The sequence below is a fragment of the Ranitomeya variabilis genome, unplaced genomic scaffold, assembly GCF_051348905.1.
Source record: "Ranitomeya variabilis isolate aRanVar5 unplaced genomic scaffold, aRanVar5.hap1 Scaffold_69, whole genome shotgun sequence".
Taxonomy (NCBI): domain Eukaryota; kingdom Metazoa; phylum Chordata; class Amphibia; order Anura; family Dendrobatidae; genus Ranitomeya; species Ranitomeya variabilis.
The window spans coordinates 11,871-27,315 of record NW_027508196.1 but is presented as its reverse complement, the minus strand read 5'-3'; the positions used below and the strand labels follow the sequence as shown (position 1 = coordinate 27,315).

At 48.1% G+C, this 15,445-nt stretch overlaps 44 pseudogenes; all 44 read right to left on the bottom strand.

Moving 5' to 3' along the window:
• Window positions 1-117: 117 nt before the first annotated feature.
• On the bottom strand, window positions 118-291 carry LOC143791459 (U2 spliceosomal RNA; annotated as a pseudogene).
• Window positions 292-467: 176 nt separating this feature from the next.
• Window positions 468-641, bottom strand: LOC143791380 (U2 spliceosomal RNA; annotated as a pseudogene).
• Window positions 642-817: 176 nt separating this feature from the next.
• On the bottom strand, window positions 818-991 carry LOC143791308 (U2 spliceosomal RNA; annotated as a pseudogene).
• A 138-nt stretch (window positions 992-1,129) lies between these two features.
• On the bottom strand, window positions 1,130-1,341 carry LOC143792169 (U2 spliceosomal RNA; annotated as a pseudogene).
• Window positions 1,342-1,517: 176 nt separating this feature from the next.
• Window positions 1,518-1,691, bottom strand: LOC143792258 (U2 spliceosomal RNA; annotated as a pseudogene).
• Window positions 1,692-1,866: 175 nt separating this feature from the next.
• LOC143791891 (U2 spliceosomal RNA) lies at window positions 1,867-2,040 on the bottom strand (annotated as a pseudogene).
• Window positions 2,041-2,178: 138 nt separating this feature from the next.
• On the bottom strand, window positions 2,179-2,390 carry LOC143792518 (U2 spliceosomal RNA; annotated as a pseudogene).
• Window positions 2,391-2,566: 176 nt separating this feature from the next.
• Window positions 2,567-2,740, bottom strand: LOC143791941 (U2 spliceosomal RNA; annotated as a pseudogene).
• A 198-nt stretch (window positions 2,741-2,938) lies between these two features.
• LOC143791857 (U2 spliceosomal RNA) lies at window positions 2,939-3,090 on the bottom strand (annotated as a pseudogene).
• Window positions 3,091-3,266: 176 nt separating this feature from the next.
• LOC143792257 (U2 spliceosomal RNA) lies at window positions 3,267-3,440 on the bottom strand (annotated as a pseudogene).
• Window positions 3,441-3,616: 176 nt separating this feature from the next.
• On the bottom strand, window positions 3,617-3,790 carry LOC143791745 (U2 spliceosomal RNA; annotated as a pseudogene).
• A 176-nt stretch (window positions 3,791-3,966) lies between these two features.
• LOC143791996 (U2 spliceosomal RNA) lies at window positions 3,967-4,140 on the bottom strand (annotated as a pseudogene).
• A 176-nt stretch (window positions 4,141-4,316) lies between these two features.
• Window positions 4,317-4,490, bottom strand: LOC143791734 (U2 spliceosomal RNA; annotated as a pseudogene).
• A 176-nt stretch (window positions 4,491-4,666) lies between these two features.
• Window positions 4,667-4,840, bottom strand: LOC143791458 (U2 spliceosomal RNA; annotated as a pseudogene).
• Window positions 4,841-5,016: 176 nt separating this feature from the next.
• Window positions 5,017-5,190, bottom strand: LOC143791378 (U2 spliceosomal RNA; annotated as a pseudogene).
• A 176-nt stretch (window positions 5,191-5,366) lies between these two features.
• On the bottom strand, window positions 5,367-5,540 carry LOC143791307 (U2 spliceosomal RNA; annotated as a pseudogene).
• A 138-nt stretch (window positions 5,541-5,678) lies between these two features.
• On the bottom strand, window positions 5,679-5,890 carry LOC143792168 (U2 spliceosomal RNA; annotated as a pseudogene).
• A 176-nt stretch (window positions 5,891-6,066) lies between these two features.
• Window positions 6,067-6,240, bottom strand: LOC143792256 (U2 spliceosomal RNA; annotated as a pseudogene).
• A 175-nt stretch (window positions 6,241-6,415) lies between these two features.
• On the bottom strand, window positions 6,416-6,589 carry LOC143791775 (U2 spliceosomal RNA; annotated as a pseudogene).
• Window positions 6,590-6,727: 138 nt separating this feature from the next.
• LOC143792517 (U2 spliceosomal RNA) lies at window positions 6,728-6,939 on the bottom strand (annotated as a pseudogene).
• A 176-nt stretch (window positions 6,940-7,115) lies between these two features.
• On the bottom strand, window positions 7,116-7,289 carry LOC143791940 (U2 spliceosomal RNA; annotated as a pseudogene).
• A 198-nt stretch (window positions 7,290-7,487) lies between these two features.
• Window positions 7,488-7,639, bottom strand: LOC143791624 (U2 spliceosomal RNA; annotated as a pseudogene).
• Window positions 7,640-7,815: 176 nt separating this feature from the next.
• Window positions 7,816-7,989, bottom strand: LOC143791733 (U2 spliceosomal RNA; annotated as a pseudogene).
• A 176-nt stretch (window positions 7,990-8,165) lies between these two features.
• LOC143791995 (U2 spliceosomal RNA) lies at window positions 8,166-8,339 on the bottom strand (annotated as a pseudogene).
• A 176-nt stretch (window positions 8,340-8,515) lies between these two features.
• LOC143791732 (U2 spliceosomal RNA) lies at window positions 8,516-8,689 on the bottom strand (annotated as a pseudogene).
• Window positions 8,690-8,865: 176 nt separating this feature from the next.
• Window positions 8,866-9,039, bottom strand: LOC143792254 (U2 spliceosomal RNA; annotated as a pseudogene).
• A 175-nt stretch (window positions 9,040-9,214) lies between these two features.
• On the bottom strand, window positions 9,215-9,388 carry LOC143791657 (U2 spliceosomal RNA; annotated as a pseudogene).
• A 138-nt stretch (window positions 9,389-9,526) lies between these two features.
• On the bottom strand, window positions 9,527-9,738 carry LOC143792516 (U2 spliceosomal RNA; annotated as a pseudogene).
• Window positions 9,739-9,914: 176 nt separating this feature from the next.
• LOC143791939 (U2 spliceosomal RNA) lies at window positions 9,915-10,088 on the bottom strand (annotated as a pseudogene).
• Window positions 10,089-10,286: 198 nt separating this feature from the next.
• LOC143791623 (U2 spliceosomal RNA) lies at window positions 10,287-10,438 on the bottom strand (annotated as a pseudogene).
• A 176-nt stretch (window positions 10,439-10,614) lies between these two features.
• Window positions 10,615-10,788, bottom strand: LOC143791294 (U2 spliceosomal RNA; annotated as a pseudogene).
• A 176-nt stretch (window positions 10,789-10,964) lies between these two features.
• Window positions 10,965-11,138, bottom strand: LOC143792253 (U2 spliceosomal RNA; annotated as a pseudogene).
• A 176-nt stretch (window positions 11,139-11,314) lies between these two features.
• LOC143791721 (U2 spliceosomal RNA) lies at window positions 11,315-11,488 on the bottom strand (annotated as a pseudogene).
• A 176-nt stretch (window positions 11,489-11,664) lies between these two features.
• On the bottom strand, window positions 11,665-11,838 carry LOC143791994 (U2 spliceosomal RNA; annotated as a pseudogene).
• A 176-nt stretch (window positions 11,839-12,014) lies between these two features.
• On the bottom strand, window positions 12,015-12,188 carry LOC143791731 (U2 spliceosomal RNA; annotated as a pseudogene).
• Window positions 12,189-12,364: 176 nt separating this feature from the next.
• LOC143792252 (U2 spliceosomal RNA) lies at window positions 12,365-12,538 on the bottom strand (annotated as a pseudogene).
• Window positions 12,539-12,714: 176 nt separating this feature from the next.
• LOC143791377 (U2 spliceosomal RNA) lies at window positions 12,715-12,888 on the bottom strand (annotated as a pseudogene).
• Window positions 12,889-13,064: 176 nt separating this feature from the next.
• On the bottom strand, window positions 13,065-13,238 carry LOC143792235 (U2 spliceosomal RNA; annotated as a pseudogene).
• Window positions 13,239-13,376: 138 nt separating this feature from the next.
• LOC143792167 (U2 spliceosomal RNA) lies at window positions 13,377-13,588 on the bottom strand (annotated as a pseudogene).
• A 176-nt stretch (window positions 13,589-13,764) lies between these two features.
• Window positions 13,765-13,938, bottom strand: LOC143792251 (U2 spliceosomal RNA; annotated as a pseudogene).
• A 137-nt stretch (window positions 13,939-14,075) lies between these two features.
• LOC143792515 (U2 spliceosomal RNA) lies at window positions 14,076-14,287 on the bottom strand (annotated as a pseudogene).
• A 176-nt stretch (window positions 14,288-14,463) lies between these two features.
• LOC143791938 (U2 spliceosomal RNA) lies at window positions 14,464-14,637 on the bottom strand (annotated as a pseudogene).
• A 198-nt stretch (window positions 14,638-14,835) lies between these two features.
• LOC143791622 (U2 spliceosomal RNA) lies at window positions 14,836-14,987 on the bottom strand (annotated as a pseudogene).
• A 176-nt stretch (window positions 14,988-15,163) lies between these two features.
• Window positions 15,164-15,337, bottom strand: LOC143791499 (U2 spliceosomal RNA; annotated as a pseudogene).
• Between the last annotated feature and the right edge of the window lie 108 nt (window positions 15,338-15,445).

Below are 15,445 nucleotides of genomic sequence, written 5' to 3'. Positions count from 1 at the left end.
AGACGTAGCAAAAGATTGCCGCAGGGAAGACATTTCCAGAAACTCTGGATGCTCTGTCGATGACAGTTCTGCGGTGTGCATGTGTTCAAGCTGTGCGCAACGCGTTTTGAATCTGCATAACCACACCCTCCATCCCCGTGAAGGTTCCGTGTGACAAAGCAAGCTCCATTTCCAGCTCCCTGTTCCAGAAATCCATTTAATATATGGTCCCCAAATAGGGGACGTATCAGATATTAAACTAATAAGAACAGACACTACGCTTGATCTTGAGCCATTTGGCCGAGAAGAGATGATCAGAAATGGTTTGCCACTTGGGCCGCACCAAGGCCTACAACCGACACCCACTGTGGAGATGTAGCAAAAGATTGCCGCAGGGAAGACATTTCCAGAAACTCTGGATGCTCTGTCGATGACAGTTCTGCGGTGTGCATGTGTTCAAGCTCTGCGCAACGCGTTTTGAATCTGCATAACCACACCCTCCATCCCCGTGAAGGTTCCGTGCGACAAAGCAAGCTCCATTTCCAGCTCCCTGTTCCAAAAATCCATTTAATATATGGTCCCCAAATAGGGGACGTATCAGATATTAAACTAATAAGGACAGACACTACACTTGATCTTGAGCCATTTGGCCGAGAAGAGTTGATCAGAAATGGTTTGCCACTTGGGCCGCACCAAGGCCTACAACCGACACCCACTGTGGAGACGTAGCAAAAGATTGCCGCAGGGAAGACATTTCCAGAAACTCTGGATGCTCTGTCGATGACAGTTCTGCGGTGTGCATGTGTTCAAGCTGTGCGCAACGCGTTTTGAATCTGCATAACCACACCCTCCATCCCCGTGAAGGTTCCGTGTGACAAAGCAAGCTCCATTTCCAGCTCCCTGTTCCAAAAATCCATTTAATATATGGTCCCCAAATAGGGGACGTATCAGATATTAAACTAATAAGAACAGACACTACGCTTGATCTTGAGCCATTTGGCCAAGAAGAGATGATCAGAAATGGTTTGCCACTTGGGCCGCACCAAGGCCTACAACCGACACCCACTGTGGAGACGTAGCAAAAGATTGCCGCAGGGAAGACATTTCCAGAAACTCTGGATGATCTGTCGATGACAGTTCTGCGGTGTGCATGTGTTCAAGCTGTGTGAAACGCGTTTTGAATCTGCATAACCACACCCTCCACCCCCGTGATGGTTCCGTGCGACAAAGCAAGCTCCATTTCCAGCTCCCTGTTCCAAAAATCCATTTAATATATGGTCCCCAAATAGGGGACGTATCAGATATTAAACTAATAAGAACAGACACTACGCTTGATCTTGAGCCATTTGGCCGAGAAGAGATGATCAGAAATGATTTGCCACTTGGGCCGCACCAAGGCCTACAACCGACACCCACTGTGGAGACGTAGCAAAAGATTGCCGCAGGGAAGACATTTCCAGAAACTCTGGATGCTCTGTCGATGACAGTTCTGCGGTGTGCATGTGTTCAAGCTGTGCGCAACGCGTTTTGAATCTGCATAACCACACCCTCCATCCCCGTGAAGGTTCCGTGTGACAAAGCAAGCTCCATTTCCAGCTCCCTGTTCCAAAAATCCATTTAATATATGGTCCCCAAATAGGGGACGTATCAGATATTAAACTAATAAGAACAGACACTACGCTTGATCTTGAGCCATTTGGCCGAGAAGAGATGATCAGAAATGGTTTGCCACTTGGGCCGCACCAAGGCCTACAACCGACATCCACTGTGAGACGTAGCAAAAGATTGCCGCAGGGAAGACATTTCCAGAAACTCTGGATGCTCTATCGATGACAGTTCTGCGGTGTGCATGTGTTCAAGCTGTGCGCAACGCGTTTTGAATCTGCATAACCACACCCTCCATCCCCGTGAAGGTTCCGTGCGACAAAGCAAGCTCCATTTCCAGCTCCCTGTTCCAAAAATCCATTTAATATATGGTCCCCAAATAGGGGACGTATCAGATATTAAACTAATAAGAACAGACACTACACTTGATCTTGAGCCATTTGGCCGAGAAGAGATGATCAGAAATGGTTTGCCACTTGGGCCGCACCAAGGCCTACAACCGACACCCACTGTGGAGACGTAGCAAAAGATTGCCGCAGGGAAGACATTTCCAGAAACTCTGGATGATCTGTCGATGACAGTTCTGCGGTGTGCATGTGTTCAAGCTGTGCGAAACGCGTTTTGAATCTGCATAACCACACCCTCCACCCCCGTGATGGTTCCGTGCGACAAAGCAAGCTCCATTTCCAGCTCCCTGTTCCAAAAATCCATTTAATATATGGTCCCCAAATAGGGGACGTATCAGATATTAAACTAATAAGAACAGACACTACGCTTGATCTTGAGCCATTTGGCCGAGAAGAGATGATCAGAAATGATTTGCCACTTGGGCCGCACCAAGGCCTACAACCGACACCCACTGTGGAGACGTAGCAAAAGATTGCCGCAGGGAAGACATTTCCAGAAACTCTGGATGCTCTGTCGATGACAGTTCTGCGGTGTGCATGTGTTCAAGCTGTGCGCAACGCGTTTTGAATCTGCATAACCACACCCTCCATCCCCGTGAAGGTTCCGTGTGACAAAGCAAGCTCCATTTCCAGCTCCCTGTTCCAAAAATCCATTTAATATATGGTCCCCAAATAGGGGACGTATCAGATATTAAATTAATAAGAACAGGCACTACGCTTGATCTTGAGCCATTTGGCCGAGAAGAGATGATCAGAAATGGTTTGCCACTTGGGCCGCACCAAGGCCTACAACCGACACCCACTGTGGAGACGTAGCAAAAGATTGCCGCAGGGAAGACATTTCCAGAAACTCTGGATGCTCTGTCGACGACAGTTCTGCGGTGTGCATGTGTTCAAGCTGTGCGCAACGCGTTTTGAATCTGCATAACCACACCCTCCATCCCCGTGAAGGTTCCGTGTGACAGATCAAGCTCCATTTCCAGCTCCCTGTTCCAAAAATCCATTTAATATATGGTCCCCAAATAGGGGACGTATCAGATATTAAACTAATAAGAACAGGCACTACACTTGATCTTGAGCCATTTGGCCGAGAAGAGTTGATCAGAAATGGTTTGCCACTTGGGCCGCACCAAGGCCTACAACCGACACCCACTGTGGAGACGTAGCAAAAGATTGCCGCAGGGAAGACATTTCCAGAAACTCTGGATGCTCTGTTGATGACAGTTCTGCGGTGTGCATGTGTTCAAGCTGTGCGCAACGCGTTTTGAATCTGCATAACCACACCCTCCATCCCCGTGAAGGTTCCGTGTGACAAAGCAAGCTCCATTTCCAGCTCCCTGTTCCAAAAATCCATTTAATATATGGTCCCCAAATAGGGGACGTATCAGATATTAAACTAATAAGAACAGACACTACGCTTGATCTTGAGCCATTTGGCCGAGAAGAGATGATCAGAAATGGTTTGCCACTTGGGCCGCACCAAGGCCTACAACCGACACCCACTGTGGAGACGTAGCAAAAGATTGCCGCAGGGAAGACATTTCCAGAAACTCTGGATGATCTGTCGATGACAGTTCTGCGGTGTGCATGTGTTCAAGCTGAGCGAAACGCATTTTGAATCTGCATAACCACACCCTCCACCCCCGTGAAGGTTCCGTGCGACAAAGCAAGCTCCATTTCCAGCTCCCTGTTCCAAAAATCCATTTAATATATGGTCCCCAAATAGGGGACGTATCAGATATTAAACTAATAAGAACAGACACTACGCTTGATCTTGAGCCATTTGGCCGAGAAGAGATGATCAGAAATGGTTTGCCACTTGGGCCGCACCAAGGCCTACAACCGACACCCACTGTGGAGACGTAGCAAAAGATTGCCGCAGGGAAGACATTTCCAGAAACTCTGGATGCTCTGTCGATGACAGTTCTGCGGTGTGCATGTGTTCAAGCTGTGCGCAACGCGTTTTGAATCTGCATAACCACACCCTCCATCCCCGTGAAGGTTCCGTGTGACAAAGCAAGCTCCATTTCCAGCTCCCTGTTCCAAAAATCCATTTAATACATGGTCCCCAAATAGGGGACGTATCAGATATTAAACTAATAAGAACAGACACTACGCTTGATCTTGATCCATTTGGCCGAGAAGAGATGATCAGAAATGGTTTGCCACTTGGGCCGCACCAAGGCCTACAACCGACACCCACTGTTAAGACGTAGCAAAAGATTGCCGCAGGGAAGACATTTCCAGAAACTCTGGATGCTCTGTTGATGACAGTTCTGCGGTGTGCATGTGTTCAAGCTGTGCGCAACGCGTTTTGAATCTGCATAACCACACCCTCCATCCCCGTGAAGGTTCCGTGTGACAAAGCAAGCTCCATTTCCAGCTCCCTGTTCCAAAAATCCATTTAATATATGGTCCCCAAATAGGGGACGTAACAGATATTAAACTAATAAGAACAGACACTACGCTTGATCTTGAGCCATTTGGCCGAGAAGAGATGATCAGAAATGGTTTGCCACTTGGGCCGCACCAAGGCCTACAACCGACACCCACTGTGGAGACGTAGCAAAAGATTGCCGCAGGGAAGACATTTCCAGAAACTCTGGATGCTCTGTCGATGACAGTTCTGCGGTGTGCATGTGTTCAAGCTGTGCGCAACGCGTTTTGAATCTGCATAACCACACCCTCCATCCCCGTGAAGGTTCCGTGTGACAAAGCAAGCTCCATTTCCAGCTCCCTGTTCCAGAAATCCATTTAATATATGGTCCCCAAATAGGGGACGTATCAGATATTAAACTAATAAGAACAGACACTACGCTTGATCTTGAGCCATTTGGCCGAGAAGAGATGATCAGAAATGGTTTGCCACTTGGGCCGCACCAAGGCCTACAACCGACACCCACTGTGGAGACGTAGCAAAAGATTGCCGCAGGGAAGACATTTCCAGAAACTCTGGATGCTCTGTCGATGACAGTTCTGCGGTGTGCATGTGTTCAAGCTCTGCGCAACGCGTTTTGAATCTGCATAACCACACCCTCCATCCCCGTGAAGGTTCCGTGCGACAAAGCAAGCTCCATTTCCAGCTCCCTGTTCCAAAAATCCATTTAATATATGGTCCCCAAATAGGGGACGTATCAGATATTAAACTAATAAGGACAGACACTACACTTGATCTTGAGCCATTTGGCCGAGAAGAGTTGATCAGAAATGGTTTGCCACTTGGGCCGCACCAAGGCCTACAACCGACACCCACTGTGGAGACGTAGCAAAAGATTGCCGCAGGGAAGACATTTCCAGAAACTCTGGATGCTCTGTCGATGACAGTTCTGCGGTGTGCATGTGTTCAAGCTGTGCGCAACGCGTTTTGAATCTGCATAACCACACCCTCCATCCCCGTGAAGGTTCCGTGTGACAAAGCAAGCTCCATTTCCAGCTCCCTGTTCCAAAAATCCATTTAATATATGGTCCCCAAATAGGGGACGTATCAGATATTAAACTAATAAGAACAGACACTACGCTTGATCTTGAGCCATTTGGCCAAGAAGAGATGATCAGAAATGGTTTGCCACTTGGGCCGCACCAAGGCCTACAACCGACACCCACTGTGGAGACGTAGCAAAAGATTGCCGCAGGGAAGACATTTCCAGAAACTCTGGATGATCTGTCGATGACAGTTCTGCGGTGTGCATGTGTTCAAGCTGTGTGAAACGCGTTTTGAATCTGCATAACCACACCCTCCACCCCCGTGATGGTTCCGTGCGACAAAGCAAGCTCCATTTCCAGCTCCCTGTTCCAAAAATCCATTTAATATATGGTCCCCAAATAGGGGACGTATCAGATATTAAACTAATAAGAACAGACACTACGCTTGATCTTGAGCCATTTGGCCGAGAAGAGATGATCAGAAATGATTTGCCACTTGGGCCGCACCAAGGCCTACAACCGACACCCACTGTGGAGACGTAGCAAAAGATTGCCGCAGGGAAGACATTTCCAGAAACTCTGGATGCTCTGTCGATGACAGTTCTGCGGTGTGCATGTGTTCAAGCTGTGCGCAACGCGTTTTGAATCTGCATAACCACACCCTCCATCCCCGTGAAGGTTCCGTGTGACAAAGCAAGCTCCATTTCCAGCTCCCTGTTCCAAAAATCCATTTAATATATGGTCCCCAAATAGGGGACGTATCAGATATTAAACTAATAAGAACAGACACTACGCTTGATCTTGAGCCATTTGGCCGAGAAGAGATGATCAGAAATGGTTTGCCACTTGGGCCGCACCAAGGCCTACAACCGACATCCACTGTGAGACGTAGCAAAAGATTGCCGCAGGGAAGACATTTCCAGAAACTCTGGATGCTCTATCGATGACAGTTCTGCGGTGTGCATGTGTTCAAGCTGTGCGCAACGCGTTTTGAATCTGCATAACCACACCCTCCATCCCCGTGAAGGTTCCGTGCGACAAAGCAAGCTCCATTTCCAGCTCCCTGTTCCAAAAATCCATTTAATATATGGTCCCCAAATAGGGGACGTATCAGATATTAAACTAATAAGAACAGACACTACACTTGATCTTGAGCCATTTGGCCGAGAAGAGATGATCAGAAATGGTTTGCCACTTGGGCCGCACCAAGGCCTACAACCGACACCCACTGTGGAGACGTAGCAAAAGATTGCCGCAGGGAAGACATTTCCAGAAACTCTGGATGATCTGTCGATGACAGTTCTGCGGTGTGCATGTGTTCAAGCTGTGCGAAACGCGTTTTGAATCTGCATAACCACACCCTCCACCCCCGTGATGGTTCCGTGCGACAAAGCAAGCTCCATTTCCAGCTCCCTGTTCCAAAAATCCATTTAATATATGGTCCCCAAATAGGGGACGTATCAGATATTAAACTAATAAGAACAGACACTACGCTTGATCTTGAGCCATTTGGCCGAGAAGAGATGATCAGAAATGATTTGCCACTTGGGCCGCACCAAGGCCTACAACCGACACCCACTGTGGAGACGTAGCAAAAGATTGCCGCAGGGAAGACATTTCCAGAAACTCTGGATGCTCTGTCGATGACAGTTCTGCGGTGTGCATGTGTTCAAGCTGTGCGCAACGCGTTTTGAATCTGCATAACCACACCCTCCATCCCCGTGAAGGTTCCGTGTGACAAAGCAAGCTCCATTTCCAGCTCCCTGTTCCAAAAATCCATTTAATATATGGTCCCCAAATAGGGGACGTATCAGATATTAAATTAATAAGAACAGGCACTACGCTTGATCTTGAGCCATTTGGCCGAGAAGAGATGATCAGAAATGGTTTGCCACTTGGGCCGCACCAAGGCCTACAACCGACACCCACTGTGGAGACGTAGCAAAAGATTGCCGCAGGGAAGACATTTCCAGAAACTCTGGATGCTCTGTCGACGACAGTTCTGCGGTGTGCATGTGTTCAAGCTGTGCGCAACGCGTTTTGAATCTGCATAACCACACCCTCCATCCCCGTGAAGGTTCCGTGTGACAGATCAAGCTCCATTTCCAGCTCCCTGTTCCAAAAATCCATTTAATATATGGTCCCCAAATAGGGGACGTATCAGATATTAAACTAATAAGAACAGACACTACGCTTGATCTTGAGCCATTTGGCCGAGAAGAGATGATCAGAAATGGTTTGCCACTTGGGCCGCACCAAGGCCTACAACCGACACCCACTGTGGAGACGTAGCAAAAGATTGCCGCAGGGAAGACATTTCCAGAAACTCTGGATGATCTGTCGATGACAGTTCTGCGGTGTGCATGTGTTCAAGCTGTGCGAAACGCATTTTGAATCTGCATAACCACACCCTCCACCCCCGTGAAGGTTCCGTGCGACAAAGCAAGCTCCATTTCCAGCTCCCTGTTCCAAAAATCCATTTAATATATGGTCCCCAAATAGGGGACGTATCAGATATTAAACTAATAAGAACAGACACTACGCTTGATCTTGAGCCATTTGGCCGAGAAGAGATGATCAGAAATGGTTTGCCACTTGGGCCGCACCAAGGCCTACAACCGACACCCACTGTGGAGACGTAGCAAAAGATTGCCGCAGGGAAGACATTTTCAGAAACTCTGGATGCTCTGTCGATGACAGTTCTGCGGTGTGCATGTGTTCAAGCTGTGCGCAACGCGTTTTGAATCTGCATAACCACACCCTCCATCCCCGTGAAGGTTCCGTGTGACAAAGCAAGCTCCATTTCCAGCTCCCTGTTCCAAAAATCCATTTAATACATGGTCCCCAAATAGGGGACGTATCAGATATTAAACTAATAAGAACAGACACTACGCTTGATCTTGATCCATTTGGCCGAGAAGAGATGATCAGAAATGGTTTGCCACTTGGGCCGCACCAAGGCCTACAACCGACACCCACTGTTAAGACGTAGCAAAAGATTGCCGCAGGGAAGACATTTCCAGAAACTCTGGATGCTCTGTTGATGACAGTTCTGCGGTGTGCATGTGTTCAAGCTGTGCGCAACGCGTTTTGAATCTGCATAACCACACCCTCCATCCCCGTGAAGGTTCCGTGTGACAAAGCAAGCTCCATTTCCAGCTCCCTGTTCCAAAAATCCATTTAATATATGGTCCCCAAATAGGGGACGTAACAGATATTAAACTAATAAGAACAGACACTACGCTTGATCTTGAGCCATTTGGCCGAGAAGAGATGATCAGAAATGGTTTGCCACTTGGGCCGCACCAAGGCCTACAACCGACACCCACTGTGGAGACGTAGCAAAAGATTGCCGCAGGGAAGACATTTCCAGAAACTCTGGATGCTCTGTCGATGACAGTTCTGCGGTGTGCATGTGTTCAAGCTGTGCGCAACGCGTTTTGAATCTGCATAACCACACCCTCCATCCCCGTGAAGGTTCCGTGTGACAAAGCAAGCTCCATTTCCAGCTCCCTGTTCCAAAAATCCATTTAATATATGGTCCCCAAATAGGGGACGTATCAGATATTAAACTAATAAGAACAGACACTACGCTTGATCTTGAGCCATTTGGCCGAGAAGAGATGATCAGAAATGGTTTGCCACTTGGGCCGCACCAAGGCCTACAACCGACATCCACTGTGAGACGTAGCAAAAGATTGCCGCAGGGAAGACATTTCCAGAAACTCTGGATGCTCTATCGATGACAGTTCTGCGGTGAGCATGTGTTCAAGCTGTGCGCAACGCGTTTTGAATCTGCATAACCACACCCTCCATCCCCGTGAAGGTTCCGTGCGACAAAGCAAGCTCCATTTCCAGCTCCCTGTTCCAAAAATCCATTTAATATATGGTCCCCAAATAGGGGACGTATCAGATATTAAACTAATAAGAACAGACACTACACTTGATCTTGAGCCATTTGGCCGAGAAGAGATGATCAGAAATGGTTTGCCACTTGGGCCGCACCAAGGCCTACAACCGAAACCCACTGTGGAGACGTAGCAAAAGATTGCCGCAGGGAAGACATTTCCAGAAACTCTGGATGATCTGTCGATGACAGTTCTGCGGTGTGCATGTGTTCAAGCTGTGCGAAACGCGTTTTGAATCTGCATAACCACACCCTCCACCCCCGTGATGGTTCCGTGCGACAAAGCAAGCTCCATTTCCAGCTCCCTGTTCCAAAAATCCATTTAATATATGGTCCCCAAATAGGGGACGTATCAGATATTAAACTAATAAGAACAGACACTACGCTTGATCTTGAGCCATTTGGCCGAGAAGAGATGATCAGAAATGATTTGCCACTTGGGCCGCACCAAGGCCTACAACCGACACCCACTGTGGAGACGTAGCAAAAGATTGCCGCAGGGAAGACATTTCCAGAAACTCTGGATGCTCTGTCGATGACAGTTCTGCGGTGTGCATGTGTTCAAGCTGTGCGCAACGCGTTTTGAATCTGCATAACCACACCCTCCATCCCCGTGAAGGTTCCGTGTGACAAAGCAAGCTCCATTTCCAGCTCCCTGTTCCAAAAATCCATTTAATATATGGTCCCCAAATAGGGGACGTATCAGATATTAAATTAATAAGAACAGGCACTACGCTTGATCTTGAGCCATTTGGCCGAGAAGAGATGATCAGAAATGGTTTGCCACTTGGGCCGCACCAAGGCCTACAACCGACACCCACTGTGGAGACGTAGCAAAAGATTGCCGCAGGGAAGACATTTCCAGAAACTCTGGATGCTCTGTCGACGACAGTTCTGCGGTGTGCATGTGTTCAAGCTGTGCGCAACGCGTTTTGAATCTGCATAACCACACCCTCCATCCCCGTGAAGGTTCCGTGTGACAGATCAAGCTCCATTTCCAGCTCCCTGTTCCAAAAATCCATTTAATATATGGTCCCCAAATAGGGGACGTATCAGATATTAAACTAATAAGAACAGACACTACGCTTGATCTTGAGCCATTTGGCCGAGAAGAGATGATCAGAAATGGTTTGCCACTTGGGCCGCACCAAGGCCTACAACCGACATCCACTGTGGAGACGTAGCAAAAGATCGCCGCAGGGAAGACATTTCCAGAAACTCTGGATGCTCTATCGATGACAGTTCTGCGGTGTGCATGTGTTCAAGCTGTGCGCAACGCGTTTTGAATCTGCATAACCACACCCTCCATCCCCGTGAAGGTTCCGTGCGACAAAGCAAGCTCCATTTCCAGCTCCCTGTTCCAAAAATCCATTTAATATATGGTCCCCAAATAGGGGACGTATCAGATATTAAACTAATAAGAACAGGCACTACACTTGATCTTGAGCCATTTGGCCGAGAAGAGTTGATCAGAAATGGTTTGCCACTTGGGCCGCACCAAGGCCTACAACCGACACCCACTGTGGAGACGTAGCAAAAGATTGCCGCAGGGAAGACATTTCCAGAAACTCTGGATGCTCTGTTGATGACAGTTCTGCGGTGTGCATGTGTTCAAGCTGTGCGCAACGCGTTTTGAATCTGCATAACCACACCCTCCATCCCCGTGAAGGTTCCGTGTGACAAAGCAAGCTCCATTTCCAGCTCCCTGTTCCAAAAATCCATTTAATATATGGTCCCCAAATAGGGGACGTATCAGATATTAAACTAATAAGAACAGACACTACGCTTGATCTTGAGCCATTTGGCCGAGAAGAGATGATCAGAAATGGTTTGCCACTTGGGCCGCACCAAGGCCTACAACCGACACCCACTGTGGAGACGTAGCAAAAGATTGCCGCAGGGAAGACATTTCCAGAAACTCTGGATGATCTGTCGATGACAGTTCTGCGGTGTGCATGTGTTCAAGCTGTGCGAAACGCATTTTGAATCTGCATAACCACACCCTCCACCCCCGTGAAGGTTCCGTGCGACAAAGCAAGCTCCATTTCCAGCTCCCTGTTCCAAAAATCCATTTAATATATGGTCCCCAAATAGGGGACGTATCAGATATTAAACTAATAAGAACAGACACTACGCTTGATCTTGAGCCATTTGGCCGAGAAGAGATGATCAGAAATGGTTTGCCACTTGGGCCGCACCAAGGCCTACAACCGACACCCACTGTGGAGACGTAGCAAAAGATTGCCGCAGGGAAGACATTTCCAGAAACTCTGGATGCTCTGTCGATGACAGTTCTGCGGTGTGCATGTGTTCAAGCTGTGCGCAACGCGTTTTGAATCTGCATAACCACACCCTCCATCCCCGTGAAGGTTCCGTGTGACAAAGCAAGCTCCATTTCCAGCTCCCTGTTCCAAAAATCCATTTAATACATGGTCCCCAAATAGGGGACGTATCAGATATTAAACTAATAAGAACAGACACTACGCTTGATCTTGATCCATTTGGCCGAGAAGAGATGATCAGAAATGGTTTGCCACTTGGGCCGCACCAAGGCCTACAACCGACACCCACTGTTAAGACGTAGCAAAAGATTGCCGCAGGGAAGACATTTCCAGAAACTCTGGATGCTCTGTTGATGACAGTTCTGCGGTGTGCATGTGTTCAAGCTGTGCGCAACGCGTTTTGAATCTGCATAACCACACCCTCCATCCCCGTGAAGGTTCCGTGTGACAAAGCAAGCTCCATTTCCAGCTCCCTGTTCCAAAAATCCATTTAATATATGGTCCCCAAATAGGGGACGTAACAGATATTAAACTAATAAGAACAGACACTACGCTTGATCTTGAGCCATTTGGCCGAGAAGAGATGATCAGAAATGGTTTGCCACTTGGGCCGCACCAAGGCCTACAACCGACACCCACTGTGGAGACGTAGCAAAAGATTGCCGCAGGGAAGACATTTCCAGAAACTCTGGATGCTCTGTCGATGACAGTTCTGCGGTGTGCATGTGTTCAAGCTGTGCGCAACGCGTTTTGAATCTGCATAACCACACCCTCCATCCCCGTGAAGGTTCCGTGTGACAAAGCAAGCTCCATTTCCAGCTCCCTGTTCCAAAAATCCATTTAATATATGGTCCCCAAATAGGGGACGTATCAGATATTAAACTAATAAGAACAGACACTACGCTTGATCTTGAGCCATTTGGCCGAGAAGAGATGATCAGAAATGGTTTGCCACTTGGGCCGCACCAAGGCCTACAACCGACACCCACTGTGGAGACGTAGCAAAAGATTGCCGCAGGGAAGACATTTCCAGAAACTCTGGATGCTCTGTCGATGACAGTTCTGCGGTGTGCATGTGTTCAAGCTCTGCGCAACGCGTTTTGAATCTGCATAACCACACCCTCCATCCCCGTGAAGGTTCCGTGCGACAAAGCAAGCTCCATTTCCAGCTCCCTGTTCCAAAAATCCATTTAATATATGGTCCCCAAATAGGGGACGTATCAGATATTAAACTAATAAGGACAGACACTACACTTGATCTTGAGCCATTTGGCCGAGAAGAGTTGATCAGAAATGGTTTGCCACTTGGGCCGCACCAAGGCCTACAACCGACACCCACTGTGGAGACGTAGCAAAAGATTGCCGCAGGGAAGACATTTCCAGAAACTCTGGATGCTCTGTCGATGACAGTTCTGCGGTGTGCATGTGTTCAAGCTGTGCGCAACGCGTTTTGAATCTGCATAACCACACCCTCAATCCCCGTGAAGGTTCCGTGTGACAAAGCAAGCTCCATTTCCAGCTCCCTGTTCCAAAAATCCATTTAATATATGGTCCCCAAATAGGGGACGTATCAGATATTAAACTAATAAGAACAGACACTACGCTTGATCTTGAGCCATTTGGCCAAGAAGAGATGATCAGAAATGGTTTGCCACTTGGGCCGCACCAAGGCCTACAACCGACACCCACTGTGGAGACGTAGCAAAAGATTGCCGCAGGGAAGACATTTCCAGAAACTCTGGATGATCTGTCGATGACAGTTCTGCGGTGTGCATGTGTTCAAGCTGTGTGAAACGCGTTTTGAATCTGCATAACCACACCCTCCACCCCCGTGATGGTTCCGTGCGACAAAGCAAGCTCCATTTCCAGCTCCCTGTTCCAAAAATCCATTTAATATATGGTCCCCAAATAGGGGACGTATCAGATATTAAACTAATAAGAACAGACACTACGCTTGATCTTGAGCCATTTGGCCGAGAAGAGATGATCAGAAATGATTTGCCACTTGGGCCGCACCAAGGCCTACAACCGACACCCACTGTGGAGACGTAGCAAAAGATTGCCGCAGGGAAGACATTTCCAGAAACTCTGGATGCTCTGTCGATGACAGTTCTGCGGTGTGCATGTGTTCAAGCTGTGCGCAACGCGTTTTGAATCTGCATAACCACACCCTCCATCCCCGTGAAGGTTCCGTGTGACAAAGCAAGCTCCATTTCCAGCTCCCTGTTCCAAAAATCCATTTAATATATGGTCCCCAAATAGGGGACGTATCAGATATTAAACTAATAAGAACAGACACTACGCTTGATCTTGAGCCATTTGGCCGAGAAGAGATGATCAGAAATGGTTTGCCACTTGGGCCGCACCAAGGCCTACAACCGACATCCACTGTGAGACGTAGCAAAAGATTGCCGCAGGGAAGACATTTCCAGAAACTCTGGATGCTCTATCGATGACAGTTCTGCGGTGTGCATGTGTTCAAGCTGTGCGAAACGCGTTTTGAATCTGCATAACCACACCCTCCACCCCCGTGATGGTTCCGTGCGACAAAGCAAGCTCCATTTCCAGCTCCCTGTTCCAAAAATCCATTTAATATATGGTCCCCAAATAGGGGACGTATCAGATATTAAACTAATAAGAACAGACACTACGCTTGATCTTGAGCCATTTGGCCGAGAAGAGATGATCAGAAATGATTTGCCACTTGGGCCGCACCAAGGCCTACAACCGACACCCACTGTGGAGACGTAGCAAAAGATTGCCGCAGGGAAGACATTTCCAGAAACTCTGGATGCTCTGTCGATGACAGTTCTGCGGTGTGCATGTGTTCAAGCTGTGCGCAACGCGTTTTGAATCTGCATAACCACACCCTCCATCCCCGTGAAGGTTCCGTGTGACAAAGCAAGCTCCATTTCCAGCTCCCTGTTCCAAAAATCCATTTAATATATGGTCCCCAAATAGGGGACGTATCAGATATTAAATTAATAAGAACAGGCACTACGCTTGATCTTGAGCCATTTGGCCGAGAAGAGATGATCAGAAATGGTTTGCCACTTGGGCCGCACCAAGGCCTACAACCGACACCCACTGTGGAGACGTAGCAAAAGATTGCCGCAGGGAAGACATTTCCAGAAACTCTGGATGCTCTGTCGACGACAGTTCTGCGGTGTGCATGTGTTCAAGCTGTGCGCAACGCGTTTTGAATCTGCATAACCACACCCTCCATCCCCGTGAAGGTTCCGTGTGACAGATCAAGCTCCATTTCCAGCTCCCTGTTCCAAAAATCCATTTAATATATGGTCCCCAAATAGGGGACGTATCAGATATTAAACTAATAAGAACAGACACTACGCTTGATCTTGAGCCATTTGGCCGAGAAGAGATGATCAGAAATGGTTTGCCACTTGGGCCGCACCAAGGCCTACAACCGACATCCACTGTGGAGATGTAGCAAAAGATCGCCGCAGGGAAGACATTTCCAGAAACTCTGGATGCTCTATCGATGACAGTTCTGCGGTGTGCATGTGTTCAAGCTGTGCGCAACGCGTTTTGAATCTGCATAACCACACCCTCCATCCCTGTGAAGGTTAAGTGTGACAAAGCAAGCTCCATTTCCAGCTCCCTGTTCCAAAAATCCATTTAATATATGGTCCCCAAATAGGGGACCAATCAGATATTAAACTAATAAGAACAGACACTACGCTTGATCTTGAGCCATTTGGCCGAGAAGAGATGATCAGAAATGGTTTGCCACGGGCCGCACCAAGGCCTACAACCGACACCCACTGTGGAGACGTAGCAAAAGATTGCCGCAGGGAAGACATTTCCAGAAACTCTGGATG